At 43.9% G+C, this 16,485-nt stretch overlaps 1 protein-coding gene across 2 annotated transcripts in view; it reads left to right on the forward strand.

Moving 5' to 3' along the window:
- LOC106645602 (tRNA dimethylallyltransferase) overlaps positions 1-16,485 on the forward strand; it is a 69,100-nt gene that overhangs the window by 23,533 nt on the left and 29,082 nt on the right. The window lies entirely within an intron of this gene.

A 16,485-nucleotide genomic window follows, 5' to 3' on the forward strand; every position in this document is an offset into this window, starting at 1 on the left:
AATAGCTTTTTTGACTTGGGGGTGGGGGGGGCTGTATATATATATTACACGCTCGAGCGAGATGGGGAGGATAATGGCCATTGTATTGACTCGTCTCTCGTGGGAGGGGAGGGGGGATGCCGAGCCTTTCCGCGCGAATACGGCCAATGTTGTCGGGGGGCGCATAAAAAGCTCGTTTATTCGCGAAATGCCGCCGAGAAATCATTTTTACTGCGCTTCTTTCGCCGCCCAAAGCGCACAGTTGGCCGGACCCTTTATTCCTGCCCCGGGTTTTGCGGAAATATTTCGATGCTCCGCAGTTGCGAGTTTACCGACGTGAATACAGGACCTGATTGATTTGGTTTGAAATTACTTATGCTCGATGCATTGAACAAAAAAAATGGCACGATAATGGGGGGGGGGGCAGTTTTAATGCGCTTCCAGATTTTAATAGCTTCATCGATGCAAAGTGCACGTCGCGTGTGTAATGCATATGTAAATGCGCCCACATGTAGTATCGGCTCGTGCAGATTTTCATCGAAATATACTTAAGGTATTCATGAGCGCGTCGCACGTGCTCGTCCTTCGGTAGTCAATAACGCGTTTATCTCGGCGGCAAATCGTACCAAGTGCGGCGATAAATTTTTCACGATAACCGTGTCCCCCGCGTGAATTGCGTATTCCGGGGATTCCGACTGGCCTTTGGAAAGATTTTTCGCAACAGGGCCATGCGGGTACACCCCCCTATCCCAAAAATCTTACAATTACACTTGACATGATTCATATCTGGCTTCGAGTGCGGGACGCTTGCGTTTTTCTCGCGCCCGCGTTTACTCTGTCGAGAGTTAGCATAACCAGTTTTTGACGCGTAGCGAGTGTTTGTGGAACAAAAAAAAAAAAGAATGCGAGACAGCGCGCGCGTGTGTTCGCAGGTGAGAAAATTCACGACGCCGCGCAGCTTTTTGTCGATCGGTCATTCTCGACCCATAAGCTATACCCGGACGATTGATTGTTCGTTGCCTCTTTTGGCGTTAATTTATTTGTGTAAATCCTTTTTTCTCCCATTACGTGCAACAGGTGTTTCTCAACCCGATAACGATTTCCAGCAGAGATCGAGACGGGGATACCAAAAGGGAGATTGATCGATGGAAACGAATTTCGTTTTTTATGCCGTTTGATCTAGTTGGACATCAGCTTTAACTTGTAGATAAGTGTGAAATTGGCGGTAAATTGCATTGAATACATATTTTTGTTGTGAAAATATCGCACTGACAACTCAAGTACATCATGGTCATTTCCATGATACCTGCTGTTAAGTAATAAATTGAGAAAAAAATGAAATGACTCGCGTACAATCATCAGTTCGGTTTTTTATTTTTTCAAGCAAACCGTACCGAATCCGCGTTAATTACCAGCTCGTGACTTACTGCTGTGACGCATTTTAATGCAGCCTGCATATATGTACTGTAAATCCCAAAATTGACTCGGAGATTATTTGCTTATTCATTCGGAGATATGAACCGCATATGGATGCACACGACTGAATTAATTAAATAAAAACGAAAAATGATTGATCTGGTATACCTATACTTTATTCTTATCTATGTGGTAAAAGACACCAATCGGTTGCGTCCGAGCGATTATTATTTTGGATTATCGACAACACATATTATATCCTTCGCTGTCTTCAAATCGGTCGATTGAATTAGGAAGAAGAAAAAAAAAAAAAATCCATAGAGGAGCACTCGAGCACAATCCACGTATATTCAAAAAAGCCACGCTCGATCAATTACGCGCGCGTGTTTAGCAAGTATACCATATACCTCTCGTGGGGGAAGCGCATGAGCTATAAAAAGAATAAGGAAAAGGGGAGACCTCGAGTGCTCTGGAGCAAAGAGAGTCGAGCTTAATTGAGTTGCAAGCGGCTTTCGTTGGCGCTGCTCTTTCCTCCCGCTCGCCCGTCATTAACGCCGCTGCATGTACACATTGTATATATATATACACACCTACATACACGTACATACGAAAGAGTGCCGCAGCCTCGAGGCGCAAATCTCTCGGTGCGCCCTGTAATTCCTTTCCCCTCTCACATGTATATCTTTTCCACCCTTCTTTTGGCTCCTCTCTTATTCTATTCATCGTTTCTGATGTACAATGTATACTCTCTTTTCCCCGCGAGGGCTGTATCTATTGTGCAGGCGCAGTTTTCGCGAAATACCCCCCCCCCCAAAAAAAGGAGGGGGTGGGGTCGCCAGCTTAATGACCGATTCACTTTGACGAATGCGATTCACTATCCGGTCTAGACGGCGTTAAGGCGCGTATGTATACATGTGTACTCCTATCGATGCTGTCCCCACTGGTGATATAAAATCTGAAGTTTCGTTTGTTGCCGAGGACAGTATACGTGTGTTCTTTGCTTCGTGGAATTTGAATGGCGCTTTTTTTTTCTTTTTCTTCAGTAACTTTTGTGTAATTTGTCCAACACCACGAGTCGTGTGCATCTGCAATAATCAACGCCTACGATATCATTGAAACAATCAGTCAAGTCACTTTGAAAGTAACAAATCATGTTGATATCCTCCTTGAAATTTATAATAATTTTTTTTTTTTTTTTCAAGTTTAACGTGGGTTGAAATCAAGTTTTCGTTAAGGTCTCAACTATTTCAGAATATTCAGAAATTGTCCAATTCAAACTTGTAAACAAAAAGTGTAACACAATTGGATTCTTCTTGGAGGTCAACTTAGTAATAATTTTTCTTGAAATTATGCATGTGGGGGATACAAAGTATTTCACCCATGATGATTTTGTGTCGTCTAAGCGTCGTTTCGAACAGCACTCATTCACCGCGATTCAATGTTTTGATTTCCATAAATCCATACTTCACTTTCTATATATTACACGGACGATAATTTATTCCGAGATTTATTTGTAACCACGCACCTAATGACCCGAGGGCGAACTCGTCACTATTTTGAGTAATGGGAGCGAATACGACATCTCCGGACGAGATACATCGATTCAAAATTACAAATTATAACGTAAAAAAGAAAATGATAAAACGGTCTACGATAAAATAATCCTTCACAGAGTCCAATAGGCAGACGTAGCAGCAGCTTTTCAAATCGTAGATTACGCAAAGACGACTATAGCTTATCGGCACCAGAATGTCACACGGCCCCAACCCTAATAATCATCCGACACTTTCGGGCCATCGTTCGATGCAACGTTCGTTCGCCTTCCGACACAAGCTTCTCTCGTGTGTCGTTGTCGCTTCTTTTTTTTATTTTTTCTTTTTTTCTTCTCTTCCTATGGGCACGCACGAAAAACGTACAGCCAAGCATTTTCCAACAGATATACGAGTTTCTACTGTTGGTTCATAAAAAAGCAAACAAATTTTACTTTACCATGATTCATGGTGTTTTTTTAATTCAAATTAGTGGTGTAAAACTTTTTATTGAACAATTTTGAACTTTTTTGTATTTTTTGTCATTTAACTTTCACTTTCAAAATACTCGACTACTTTGGGTCACGTGACTCGATGTTAGCCAATCAAAACATTACTCAACGCAAACACGGAGACACTAGGTTTAATGTCATTTTATCATTTGGTGAAATTTTGAACAAATGTTGCAACGGAAAGTTGAACAGTTATTTATTTAAAAAATTAACGATCTTTGGTGATTTTTCATCTTCTGAATCGAATTTGTAAGATATTCGTTTGGACCTCGATCCAGCAAATTTGCTAAATATACTCAAAGTAAGAAACAACATTTTTACCGCAAGCTGGGTTCCTGCTTAAATAAGCTTGTTAAATTTTTTTTGTTTTTACTATTGTAAGAAAATTCCCAAAGTATATATACTTACATACAGCGCTATCTGAAGTCACGTTCACAATAACAATACAAAGTTGCTTTTTAATCAGTCCGCCGTGACAGAATTTCCTGCAAAGGTCACGATAGTCCTGTTCTGCCTCTTATCTCGTGGAAAGTACATATATATATATATTACTCACCACACAAATCTGCCTCGACCCTGAGAAAACAAATTTCAGTGCACTTGTATTATCACCTCTCGAGTGCTAGTACTTTTCGCGTCCGTTCACAATTACGTAAAAACTTATCGGGCCTATTCACACGCTCCTGGAATCCAATTCGCGCGATACGATCCAACCACCTATATATATATGACTGTACGTGTACGTACGAATCGCCGGAAAAGAGAAAACAATGCACTTGTCGATAAGCGCGTTTTAACAACAACTTCGTGTGGCACACTTTTGAGCGACACGAAAAAGAAAAAAAGAAAAAAAACATGACTTTTTTTTCCTTCCACGTGCATCAATTACCCCCCGGAGCTTACGTAAGTGTCGGCCGCCACTGAACGGAACGAACCAGTTGGCTAATAAAAATACAAAAAGAAAAGAAAAGAAAAAAAAAAAGTTAAAAAATCAGAAAAAAAAAATTGACGGATGCAGCGCTTACATATATTTATGTACACGACGCACGTCGACGCGTGGCATTAATCGCTGAATGGCTTCTTTCCTCTCTCTATAGGTACATACACATAATGTTACAACGGCAATCATTGAAGCGCAGTGTTTACAAATAAAACTTCTCTGTCTCTCTCTCTCTCTCTCTTTTTCTTTTTTGCAAGTCTCATTTGTGCTGGTCGTTGACTGCGCGAACCATACGTGTATAATACATCGCTGTGAACCGAAGTGCATATTAAATTTGTGAAAGACAAGTTTTTTCTACATTGGTTTTTCTCGTTCAGAAGTCTCCAATTCAGTAGAACTGGTGTAATCAACACAACCGCAACATATTTGCATATTAAAAAGAGAAATTTAATCTACGCGCTTTAAACGTGTACTTGAACACATTCCTCACAGACACTCGTTCGCGCTCATTCAAAGAAATAATGTTATGTCGATCAAATTAATATACCTGCACCTGTGTGGCCGAGATGATCTGTCGGAATGATATTCTGTACCACGAATACGAATGAGGTCCTGCGCTACATGTCAAAAATTTTTACTCGCGTGGAGGCAGGTTCTTATTAATCCACCCCAAATTTTTCTTTTTTTTTTTTCTTCGCTCAAACCATATACTCACCTTATTGTTTTTCACTTTCCCTTTGTACTTTTGTCGATGGTGGCATGGTCAACAGTCAGGCGTTGGCTTTCGGCTATTTCCCGCGCCATGCACATAAAAATACACGCGCGAGTTTTGAAATTGTAGATGTTGATAGTAAAATAATCGACAAAGGGGGGTAAGACGGGAGCATCCACGCACGACCAAGAGGTTAAAGATCCGGTGATCGCCCGAGTCGTTTTCAAGGGTCACGTGTGTGTATTTTTATCGGAGTAGAGCATCGCGTATAAATATATAGAGACTCTGCGGGATCATCAGCCACGCGTGTGGAGGGGAGGGAGAAATTTGGCTCACGCGTATGGTACGAGGCTCCGTGTGTACCTACTTTTTGGCCTTTGCGCGCTCTTGGCTATTCCGGCGCGTTTGATAACCCGGAGTGCGTGCCTGTAAGCATCAGCGAGGTCAGTGACAGGAAGACTTCTCCGTCATCCGGGGCTTTCGTTTCTTAATATCTTCCTCTTTTTTTTTTTTTTTTTTTTTTTCCCTCCCCTTCGTTTTATCGGTTTGACAAACAATTTGGACGATCTTCAATGAACGGCTCCGTGGTGACAGCTGCCGCTACCGGGCGTACGATTGTACATATATAATATTGCCAAGCTACGAAGATCCTTTGGTTTGTATCGAAAAAAAATGACACCCGAGCTTGCGTAAACGAGACACGTTTTTTCGACTTTCCCTTCTTTTTTTTTCTAACGCGCAAAAAATAGATATAGAGACACGTTCGGGACTTATGGTTTCCTGTCGGTGTTTCTTGCTCTTTTTTTCTCTCTTTCTCTCTGTAATTTACTTGATTTTTTCCTCCGTCTCTCGTCGGCGAGAAACATTTTTTGGCACGCCAGCGCCTGTCGTGTAAACTGGCTTCCGTCCGACAAGTGGCCAACTTTGTGCAAATAACCAAACTTTTGTGTCAATAAAACTACTTGTCCTCGAGGCAATTTGATTTTGGCAGAGCTATTGCGACTTTTTTCGAACTGACACAAAATCATTATTAGTAATCGGTTGAAATTTACGTAATGGGTGCCCAGCGGCATAGCACGAGGTGCTGTAAAGGGAAGACACCAATGTATACATCACATTTGCGGCGAAGCTCCACGTACAAATACTTTTTGTCTCACGCTTACAACTTGGTAATTTATACACGCGCATGATATGATCGTCACGCACCAGCATCGGGGATCATAATTAAATGTACTTGTGCTAACTTTAAATTCGGGTCAGATATTCTAAAATCCTAGAAACCGCTCTCGGTGCTGGCCCCTAGTCTAAACAACGAAATATTTATATCCTAGTAAAAATACTACTCGAAGAAATTTAGCGCGTCCCCCCCCCCCACACACATGTACCTATACCCCGAGTCGCGAGTGAAAGAAACAGAAAGAGAGACAACTCTCGGCCCGTCCAAAAATGCTCGCGTGTACGCGCTTTCTCCGTTTTCCAGTTGTTCCTCCGACATCCTACACCTATAGGTATATTATTGTACGCTTACCGCATTCCAGAGTCGCCGAAATCCTCATTGCGAGCTAATGGCCCGCGTAGAGAGAGCCAGTCCGGCGGAAAAACGGAATAATCACCACCCCGCCCCATCTCCCGTCCACGAGAACCAGTACGCAAATTCACTCTTATAATCCGCTCCCGCTGCTGTACATTATATACTCGTTGGTGAAATTTAAAAGCGGTATATGCACAGTGCGTACAAGTATACGCATCATAAGCGCGGCTTTGATTAATACGCTATCGCATGTGTATATAGCCCCAACGAGTTGTTACCAAAGGTGTATATCTCCCTCTTACGAATATATATATATATATATATATATATATATATATATATATATATAATTTTCGTTCCCCTCCTGGATTCCTTAGCTGGTATACGAAAGACCAATGCAGAGCATCGAGATACAATCGTGTGTACGCGCGTTGTAGTTCATCGGACCAACAAACAAACTCCCAGACAGTGGGGTAGCGGGGGGTGAGGGGGCCAAAAAAATAGAGCCTCTTCTGGAGGGGCAGTGCGAACTTTAGTCGATACAATATAAGACAGTAGAGCCATATAAAGGCCACGGTGCTGGTGGTATAATATGCTGTATATATACATATTATATGGGCTCCCGCGCGTTAGGGAAGTGTACCGCGCACATGGTGCAGCACACCGTTACGCAACCTCGGCCAGGGCGTGTTCCCGGCCCCGGATAAATTCCATAACGATCCAGCCGTGCGATAAATAATTATCGCACGCAGCTATACATGTGTTACGTGCATTATTCGAGCGTTTAGCTTTTGGATTTTGAAAGTATATCTTCCAGGGGGTTTTTTAGCGCTTATATACGCGGGGTGTTGAGAAAGAAGTTAAATTAACAGGTCGTGCAAGGCTAAATCATTGATGTTACAGTTTTTTTGCTTGTTTTTTTCTCCTAAAAATATAAATTTGGAGAGAGTAATGGGGCTTTCAAGTACCTATACCTACCCGTTTTATCACGTTTTCCCGGTAATCCCTTCGAGCCCGAAATTTCGATAATACGATTGGATTCTTTTTATTTTCCATCCACGCGATTAATCCATCGATGTTAATCTTTGTACCAATTCATCCTCCGATCCGACGTTTATTTCAAAAACTGGCTCATCTCGCCCTACGCGTTACATCTGCATAAAATTCCACGGCAATTTAAAATCTTCGATATCGGACAATAGGCACATCGCTCCTCGATGGCCGTTGCATCCGAGCTCGTACATGATGTATATGTATAAGTATATACTTGTACCAAGAATCTCGATAATTTTCAAAGCAATCGAACGCACTGTGTTGCACAATAGATGGCTATCTCGAAAATTTCTGCTGGAAAGTCTAGCTCCCCCCGTTGTGTTGTACCGAGTAAAAAATTCCTGGAAGGAAAATGGTCGTCGTTTACTTATCAACATCTCATTAAAAAAAAAAAAAAATCAATGTCCAAGTTGCGGTGAAATTAAAATTGATCGCCGCTCGCAACGAGGGACGTTAAATGATTCGTAATTATGACCCGAGGAACGCTGCCCCTCGCGGTTTCCCGGTAAGAGCCATACAAATGACTCTCGGGGAATCGTCACGTGTAAGCGTCCGAGTAGGTTTTCCCGCGAATTTTCCTCCTCCTCGTGCCAACTGGCGCTAACCGCGTTTCTCCGTCTCTCTCTCTCTTTTTTTTTTTTTTTTTTATCGGAAAGACTGAATTTTTCATAAGGCGCCCAGCTGCCCGCATTTTTTCCTCTGGCCTGTACGCCGGCTACGATTGATTGAGCAACCGTGATATATACCTTTCTTGCCGCGGTAGCTTGTCTAATTGAATATTATCTATACAAGTTGAGGGGGCCTGGGTAACATCGATCATTCTCGTTAGAAAAAAAAAAAGAAAAGAAAAAAAGCGAGGTAACTTGTTTTTACTTGGTTGTACAACAATCGTTCAACCGAGGACTAAGTAAAATTTTCACTTAACGAGTAATCAAAATTTCTGATCACAATTGCCGATGGTATAATAATGAAATTTTACGCGACTGTGTAACGTTTCGACGACAACTCGCAATACAGGTGGTATGCTGTCTTTCCCTGATCATCGTTATCGACGAAATAATTGGTACTGCAAATATTTCCTCGAGAGTAATCTCGTCGGCAACAAATTTTCTTGCAACACGTCATTACAACGTATGCGCCGGAGATTTTTTTCGTTGCTCAAAAACCGTATACACACGGCAGACGCGAACGATTTAATGGCAGAGAGGCTACGACGAGGAAAAAAAAAAAAAAAAAAAAAAAAACATTATTACGTCGTGTACGTATGGACAAGTGCGTCCTATCACCTATGCGTGTCCAAACAATATCTCACGTTGCGAGGAATTATGTCACGTTGCAGCAAGTCCCTTGTATTTCGTCGTAAATTTTTTCTTCTTTTATCTGCCTCTCGGCGCGGGATTGCGCTTCTTTCGATACGTTTTTTCCACAACTCATACCCATACTTGCCTACACCTACCGTTGTTGTTGTTTCTCTTCTTTCTATTGTTTAATTTAATGTCGAGGCAAAATAGTACTGCAGCGCAATTTTTATGGGACTGGCACGAATTCGCGGCAATAAAGTTTGAGGAGTCGCACTTAAAAGGCTGAACGTGACTTGGCTTACAATGGACCATATAACACTTTGGCTCTGAAATTCATTTACCCCCAGTCGCGTAAACCTCTCGAGGAAATTTTTTAATTGAAAAGAAATCCCTGTCTTCCATGTATAAACACTTTCTTTCACGCTTCTAAAACGAAGCACCGGCTTTCACAGCTTCAACTCCCAAGAGTGGAAAAAAAAACAATGCATCTCTGGCTGTTGAGATTACAGGAGATCGGTTTCAACATTATTGCAGGGAAGCTCGGCACAAAAGCAAGGACGACACAGTTGTCAACGTAAGCAAAAACGCGGCTCCTTCGTCTCCCGATCGCTCGGTAAAATTAACCCCCAGCGAGACGACAGGGCCCAAACGACCCTATAAAATCGATGATCAAACGTACATATGTATATATATCATACATAGCCAAGGTTGCCCCGTAGAGGTGATAATAGCACGTTGTACAGTTGGGTCGGGGGTTCGCGGAAAAGCCTCGCGTCTGAAAAGGAAAGCGTTATAACCCTTGCAGCTTGGCCGGGCTCCAGCGGGTCATTTTCAGGCGGGGCCCAAGGGGGGGAGTAGGCGCATTATTATGCGCGGAGGCGAGAGAGCGCCGCAGACAGAAAAAGACGAGGTGCGCGCGCGTGCACGGACGAGGAAAAGCGCGCGGATATGTGGAAGCGACGACGACGCTGGCGGTGCCGCTGATGGCTGAATAACAGCGTCTCATCTTCTTGGGACTCGACTCTTCTTCTTCCAACCCAGTGATTGTGCAGCGACGGAAATATACCTGCTGGTGCTGATGATGGTCGCGGAGGGACGGCTTGTTGTCTTTTCGGGTATCGGATTATTAAGTGTAGGGTACCCCTTTCACCGGGGTGTGGATTGTCCGATGATTGCGAGCTGTATACACCGGGTGAAACAAAAGGGCCTCGCTTTCTCGGGACGTACGCGTCGCACGTACGTGTGGGGGTGGTGGTGTCAATTTTTCCTCTTTATCGGCCTACAAGTCTGTGTACCGGGAACTCCATAGGGTCCCTGTAGACCCGTTCGTCACAACATAATACCCCCACGGAGACGAAACGTTATCGCGTCTTTGCTCTCGTCGCTGATTTCGCGAATCGGACTTCCGATGACCGGGTACGATCGTTTGAGCTTGGGTTGCCTCGTGTTTCGAGAATAAGGGACAAGCAGCGTCTCTGTTATTGTTCCGATACGAGAAAAACGTGCACACCAGAGTAATACATATTGTAGGTAATCCGACCCCCGAGTAGCTATATACTCGGGCAACGAGGCGACTAATAATAACCGTGTGTAGTAATTGTACGCAAGGTATACGTATAAGTGTAGGCGCGCAGTTGTATAGGTATAATTACAAAAGATATGCTTGTACTTATACACCAGTGCTCGTCACTTTTCGTTGACCTATACCTAATGGTATATGTAGCGTATGGGGATGCCGTGGACGCACAACTGCGGCACACATGGCTGGCAGCAAGGAAAGATCAGCGAGAGTGCAGTACAAGAGGGAGAGAAAGAGCGTGGAGGATGGAGGTGTCGAGGTTACTCTCCGTCTCTCCGTAGGAGCCGAGAGAAAGTCGCTTTTCCATTGAAAAGCCGCTTTGGATGGGAGAGGGACACTTACACCTCCTCCTCCTCCTCCGTATTGTGTATAGGTGGGTATGGAGCCTCCTTCGCAAAACTGCAATGTGCACAGAGGAACGAGCGACGATTTACGAGCAGCGGAGGGGAAAATTGCTTTTCGGAGGGTTTTTCTTTTCTTTTTTTCTTTTTTTGCCATCCAGATGCTCCTCCGAGCGCGTTGGTGGGCCACGGATATCGATGTGATGCCAGTTACGAGATAACATTATTTTTTTTATTTGGTGCACAACATTTCGAGGAGCCAAATTTATGCGAGCTTTGCCTCCTAATTGTATTTCACCCCGTTTGTTGGTCGTTGCTTGTCTTGCGCAAGTGAGCATCTTCCCCCCACCGGTCCCGCTCACCAATTTCATGTGATCGCATCAACATTTTACCATCCGTGCAGTCAGCTTTTCCAATGTACGTATATATAGGCGTGTAAGACAAGCACCCGAGGTTGCATATATAAAGTAGCACCACACGTCTCCTCCAACGACGCCGATCAAGAGGCATCATCTCGTCTCGTCATCAGCACCACACATCTCTCTTGTTGTTATTGCTCGTACGTGCACCAAGTTATGCGCGAGTTTGGCTTACGTAAGTCCAATGATCTCCGCGCAGCTTCCTCCTCGCGTTCATGTTCTCCGTGCGTACGCGCGTACTGTTATAACGTATAATACACAGCTCTCGTGTACGTATTCCGACCTATACTTGCACTACATAAGTACATATCCCCATTTAAACACGCGTTTATTTCTATTGCCGATGCCTGCCCTGTACGGCCTGTATATGTACGTACATATACGTAACGCTGCTCGGCGTATTTTTTGCGACCGCCCCCTACCTTCCTTCCCACTCGGTATTAGTACACGGGAGGGGGAGGGAGGAAATTGGGTCAACCGTACGTGTGTGTAAAGCGCCATGGCTTTCCAGCGGAGCTGCGTGACGTAAACCCATGCTTTCGCGCACACGATGATTTTAGATCGCGAAATGGTGCGCTTTGCATTGCGTTTTGTAGATAAGAGGGCTCGCGTTGTGTGCCATTGTACATTATGAGCTTGTATCTGTATAGCGCGACTTTTTGTTTTGTCCGCGCAGTTCGCCGAAACAGTTCTCTCTTTTTGCGCTTCGTGTTTGCCTTTGCGTGATGCGCTGGTGGACTCATGAATGAGACCGACCGCGTTTTTCACTTTCCACTCGTGCGGATGTGTCATGTTTCTTTTTTTTTTTTTTTTTTTCATACGTACATAATTATATATATAGACTTTGTCAAAAAAAAATGATTATTTTCCAGATGTTTCGACATTTTACGGCTCACATGCGCATAGTCCAATCCTCCACTGTTATTATCTATTGTATTGAATCCTTTGTACGTGATCACACGATGCGAAATAATGGGAATTAAATCCCGGTGGGTATCATTCGAATAATACTTCCCGGTAAGGAAGATTTTTCTAATGAATTTAAATGAGTAAAACGATTGATCATCACCAATCGATCGCATAATAAAACAAAACTAGAGTTAAAAATGACAGAGTCTCTATTTATACATAATACATGAATACATAACTTTTTGAGACGTTCATTAGGTCTACTTGAAGTAGGGATGAAGTCGTTTGTATTAATTTATGATAGTTCAACGTCATCAATGGAGACGAGATTTTTTTTCTCTCCAAAGATATACCGTAAATGATGGTACTTGCCTTCTTTCGTTTCAAATAAATATTTAAAACAACTCTACTCGGGCTTTTTAAAACATCACCTACATACATATACATATATACACTCTAGATGATGTACATCAGGTACGTAATCGTTTGGCTGTCGCTATTACAGATTTTTCCCTTTTCCGTGACATCCGGACGGAAAGGCAAAACTTGGCTCACCCTAGGGTTGAAGAAAAAAAAAAGAAAAAAGAAAAAAAAACACCAAGAGAAGCGACGTTACGTCATGTATAACGCGAGAAGTACATTGAAACACATCGATACACTTTCTTCCTTGTAAAAATAGAACGTAGCTGTGACACTTTGGCTCTTTTGGGCTCTATAAATATCGCGCGTGTTTCCGCACCCATTACGACTCCTACATCCCTACGTTTGAGAAAAAAAAAAAAAAAAAAAAAAAAGAGAGAAATCACGCGGGAAAAAAATTCTTGTCTTATAGAAACACAGGGGCGCTCGTTTAGTGGCAATGTTCGCCGAGAGTATATAATCCAAGGAGGTAATATATGTATATTTGCTCACGCGACACTGATGTACTCAAACACAACAGACAGGAAAAACCGATTGATATTGAATGTCGTGGTTTCAAGGTTCTATAGCTCAGAGACTCGCGCGGACAGTTCAATTTATCGGAGATTTACAGCACCGCCGAGCTAAAAATAGGACCGAGTCGATTTTATTTCGGAGCCCATTAGTATAACCTCACGCGGAGCGTGTGCTCATTACATCATCTACGTAATACATACACTGTGCCGATGATGATGATATCAATTACACGTTCGGATTGCATTGATCAGGTGGATCTTGAAAGGGGTAGTGCAGAGCTTTCGTTCGACTTCCCAAAGAGTTACGAAAATGAGATAACAAAAACTTTCTTCCCTATCACGTTCAAGTTTACATTTAATTAGCAAATTTACGGCAAAATAAAAATTGGCTTCTTGAAAGTTTAGTCGAGTTTCAGAAAGGTTTCCCTTCAAGTGAGCCATCAAAAGCTACCCACGAAATCGAGCTCAACCAGACGTGTATTACTTGACTTGGTCTGGAAACTCGATTACTTCATTATATGTATATATGTAAATCCATCTCGGATTGTCATCGTGCTATTATAACGCTACAAGAACCTTTTTTTTTTTTTTTTTTCAACTCCAACAACAAACGGTTTTTTTTAAGACCGTAGCGTTTTTCGTTTTCCTAAAAACACAGTTGTGTCAATTAAAAAAAGAAAGGAGCTAGAGGCGCGTTTGAAATTCCAAAGGTCATATTGAACAACAAAAATGGCAATCAGATAAAAAGCTCCCCCGGACGAGTTTCAATGAAGTCTCTCTCGCGCGTGGGAGTCCGGCCGGTTGTGTTTCCGATATACCTTTGTCGTCGCGACTCTCTCTGTTTTAGGCAACGCGATAGCATAAGCCCCCACGCGAAGCCACTCGGAAAGCTGATGTACAGTTCCTCCCGACCGCAAGCACACAATAAGCGCCGGCCGGCGCGCGCACGGCGAAAAAGACGAGACGCGGGAGACACAAGCGCTATATAACGAGCGTCTCGTCTATTTCGGACGCAGAGGGACGCTCCCGGCTTGATAGCCCAACTTTGCTCACGGGAGGATCTATTTCTACGACTCGCGCCGGAGGTGCGAGAGGGGGGGTGGGGAGGAAAAAAAAAAAATTAAAATTAGCACCGCTGGCAGCTCTTTCTCTCTCTCTTATTTTTTTATTCTCCCTCTCGAGACGGCCGGGGGTAAACGACCTAGCGATACGCGATGATATTTATTGGCGAGGATTCCACACTGTCTTTTCGTCGTCTGCGTCTCTCTCTCTCTGCGTGTGCGCCTGTATGTATACGTAACGCCGCAGCGCTAGACAGATGGCTAAATGATTACTCGGCTCTCCCTTTGCTTTCCTGCGGCGGGAGAGTCGCATTTTTTTTTTCCATTTTATTTTTAGCTCGCGGTGCTGGTGGTGGTGCCGTCGCTGCGACTTGTCGAGTTATGAATGACTAATTTTTCGACGGGGGCAAGGGGGGAGGGGAGAGACACGAGCTTGCGGGCTTTCAATAGGGGTGGCGGGAAGCGCGCGTGGGAATCGCACGGGGCATGGGAGCACACGATTGTTTTCGCGCTTGTCTGAGCTTTCGATGTGCACGACAAAAAAAGAGCTCGATGTGGGCACGTCGTGTTTGACCGCGAAACGATTTATAATAGCACGCGAAATTTGACGAAAAAAGCTCAAAACACGCGAGTAGAAAAGGGGGTGAAAAAAAAGTGTTCTCGAAGTACATGCACCTTCCGTACTAAAAATACAATGTTCGGAGGAAGGAAGGAAGTGATTCGTTCGGAGGCAGCAGCCCAACTTCCGTTCTATCTTTATCTAAGAAGTGGAAAACTCCACGACCGTTGGGGGGAGGAGGAAAAAAAAAAAATTCGTTATACTTTCTCCGGTTGCCCACACCCACGCGCTCATTATCTGCACGTATATACCACACACCTCTTTGACAATCGCGGACGCGGTTTCTCCCCCCCCCCCTGCGTATATACATATCATCCGCCCGCTCTTTCCGAGCTTTTTTTAAAATATAGAGAAGACTCCTTTTCCAGTCTCACCGCTTCTCACGTGTAACCATGTGTGCGCACAACCGTGACCGCGTATATTTGCACGCGTGCTTGTATACACGCGAGAGGGTGTCCCTATACATATATACACAATATATAAAATACATGAATAAGTGGGCGATCATATATATAGTAAGTAGGTGTACGGTCGCGTGGGCGAGTCTCATTGAAGAAAAAAAAGGCATCCGCGTGTGCGTGCGCGTTACATTGCCTTTCTCTCTCTCTCTCTCTATTTCCCCCGATCTACTGGTGTATACCCTGACGTGCAATGTATACAATGTAACGTAAAAGATCCGAGTCGGCGAGCCCCGCTTTATCTCTCGTCGCTGACTTTAACGACGCCCTATTAATCCATAACTTATACCGTCCGGCCGGCTCTAGCTGTGTCAGATATATACATGTATAAAATATAATGTAATACATAAGGTATATATATATACCTGCAGCGCACCACGTGTATGTACATTGTATATAATAGTAGATGTATATACAAATGCACGCACACGATCGCAGAGTTTGCCGACTTTTCGACGGGTTTTCCTCAGTTGTACGGGTGGGTGGGCGAGCGGGTGTATTAGGTGCAGCGCCCACTACATGGTCTCCAAAGGAGGAGGAGAAGGGACGCTTGGGTGTGGGTGTAATTATTTCGCTCTCCCATTATCTAGATCCCCCCCACCGGTAGAAGCCACCTATAAGCGCGGATTAAAAGTCCCAGCTGCGGGTCGCTCTCTTATCGCCCCGCCGATGAACTGTTGCTCTCGCGTACGATGCGTCCCGTACATATTGCGTATGATATACATTCGAGCTGAATTTTGCCACGGACGTGCCACCTGGTGTTAGTATTACGTTTGGTTAGCGCTCAGTTCACCGGGGCTTCATTGATATACTTCATCGAGCCACATCGACTTGTGATTTTCATAAGCTGTACCTGATGCACGTTTACTACAACAAATTCATTTGCTCGCGAGCGGTTTTGCGGCGACAAAGCCGGCTTGGATGGTCACACTTTCGTCCCAGCATATATATATGTATAACATGTACTCAGGTCTGTTGGGCGCCCGCGCGCATATAATACACTCGCTTCCGATTTCGCGCTTTACTTGGCGATGCAGGTTGCAGCTGCCCACGCTCTCACTTTCTCAGCAAACTTCCTCCGTCTCGTCGGTTTTTCGATCGGAGGGGAAACGGGCGTGACGCTGCGCGACCGGGATTGCGGGCGAATCGGAAACGCCGACTCTCCTTCTCGGCCGATTAGTCATGGTTTTC

This window comes from Copidosoma floridanum, unplaced genomic scaffold, assembly GCF_036245765.1.
Source record: "Copidosoma floridanum isolate Cflo_tuat_1 unplaced genomic scaffold, Cflo_Japanese_pri ptg000007l, whole genome shotgun sequence".
NCBI classification, from domain to species: Eukaryota; Metazoa; Arthropoda; class Insecta; order Hymenoptera; family Encyrtidae; genus Copidosoma; species Copidosoma floridanum.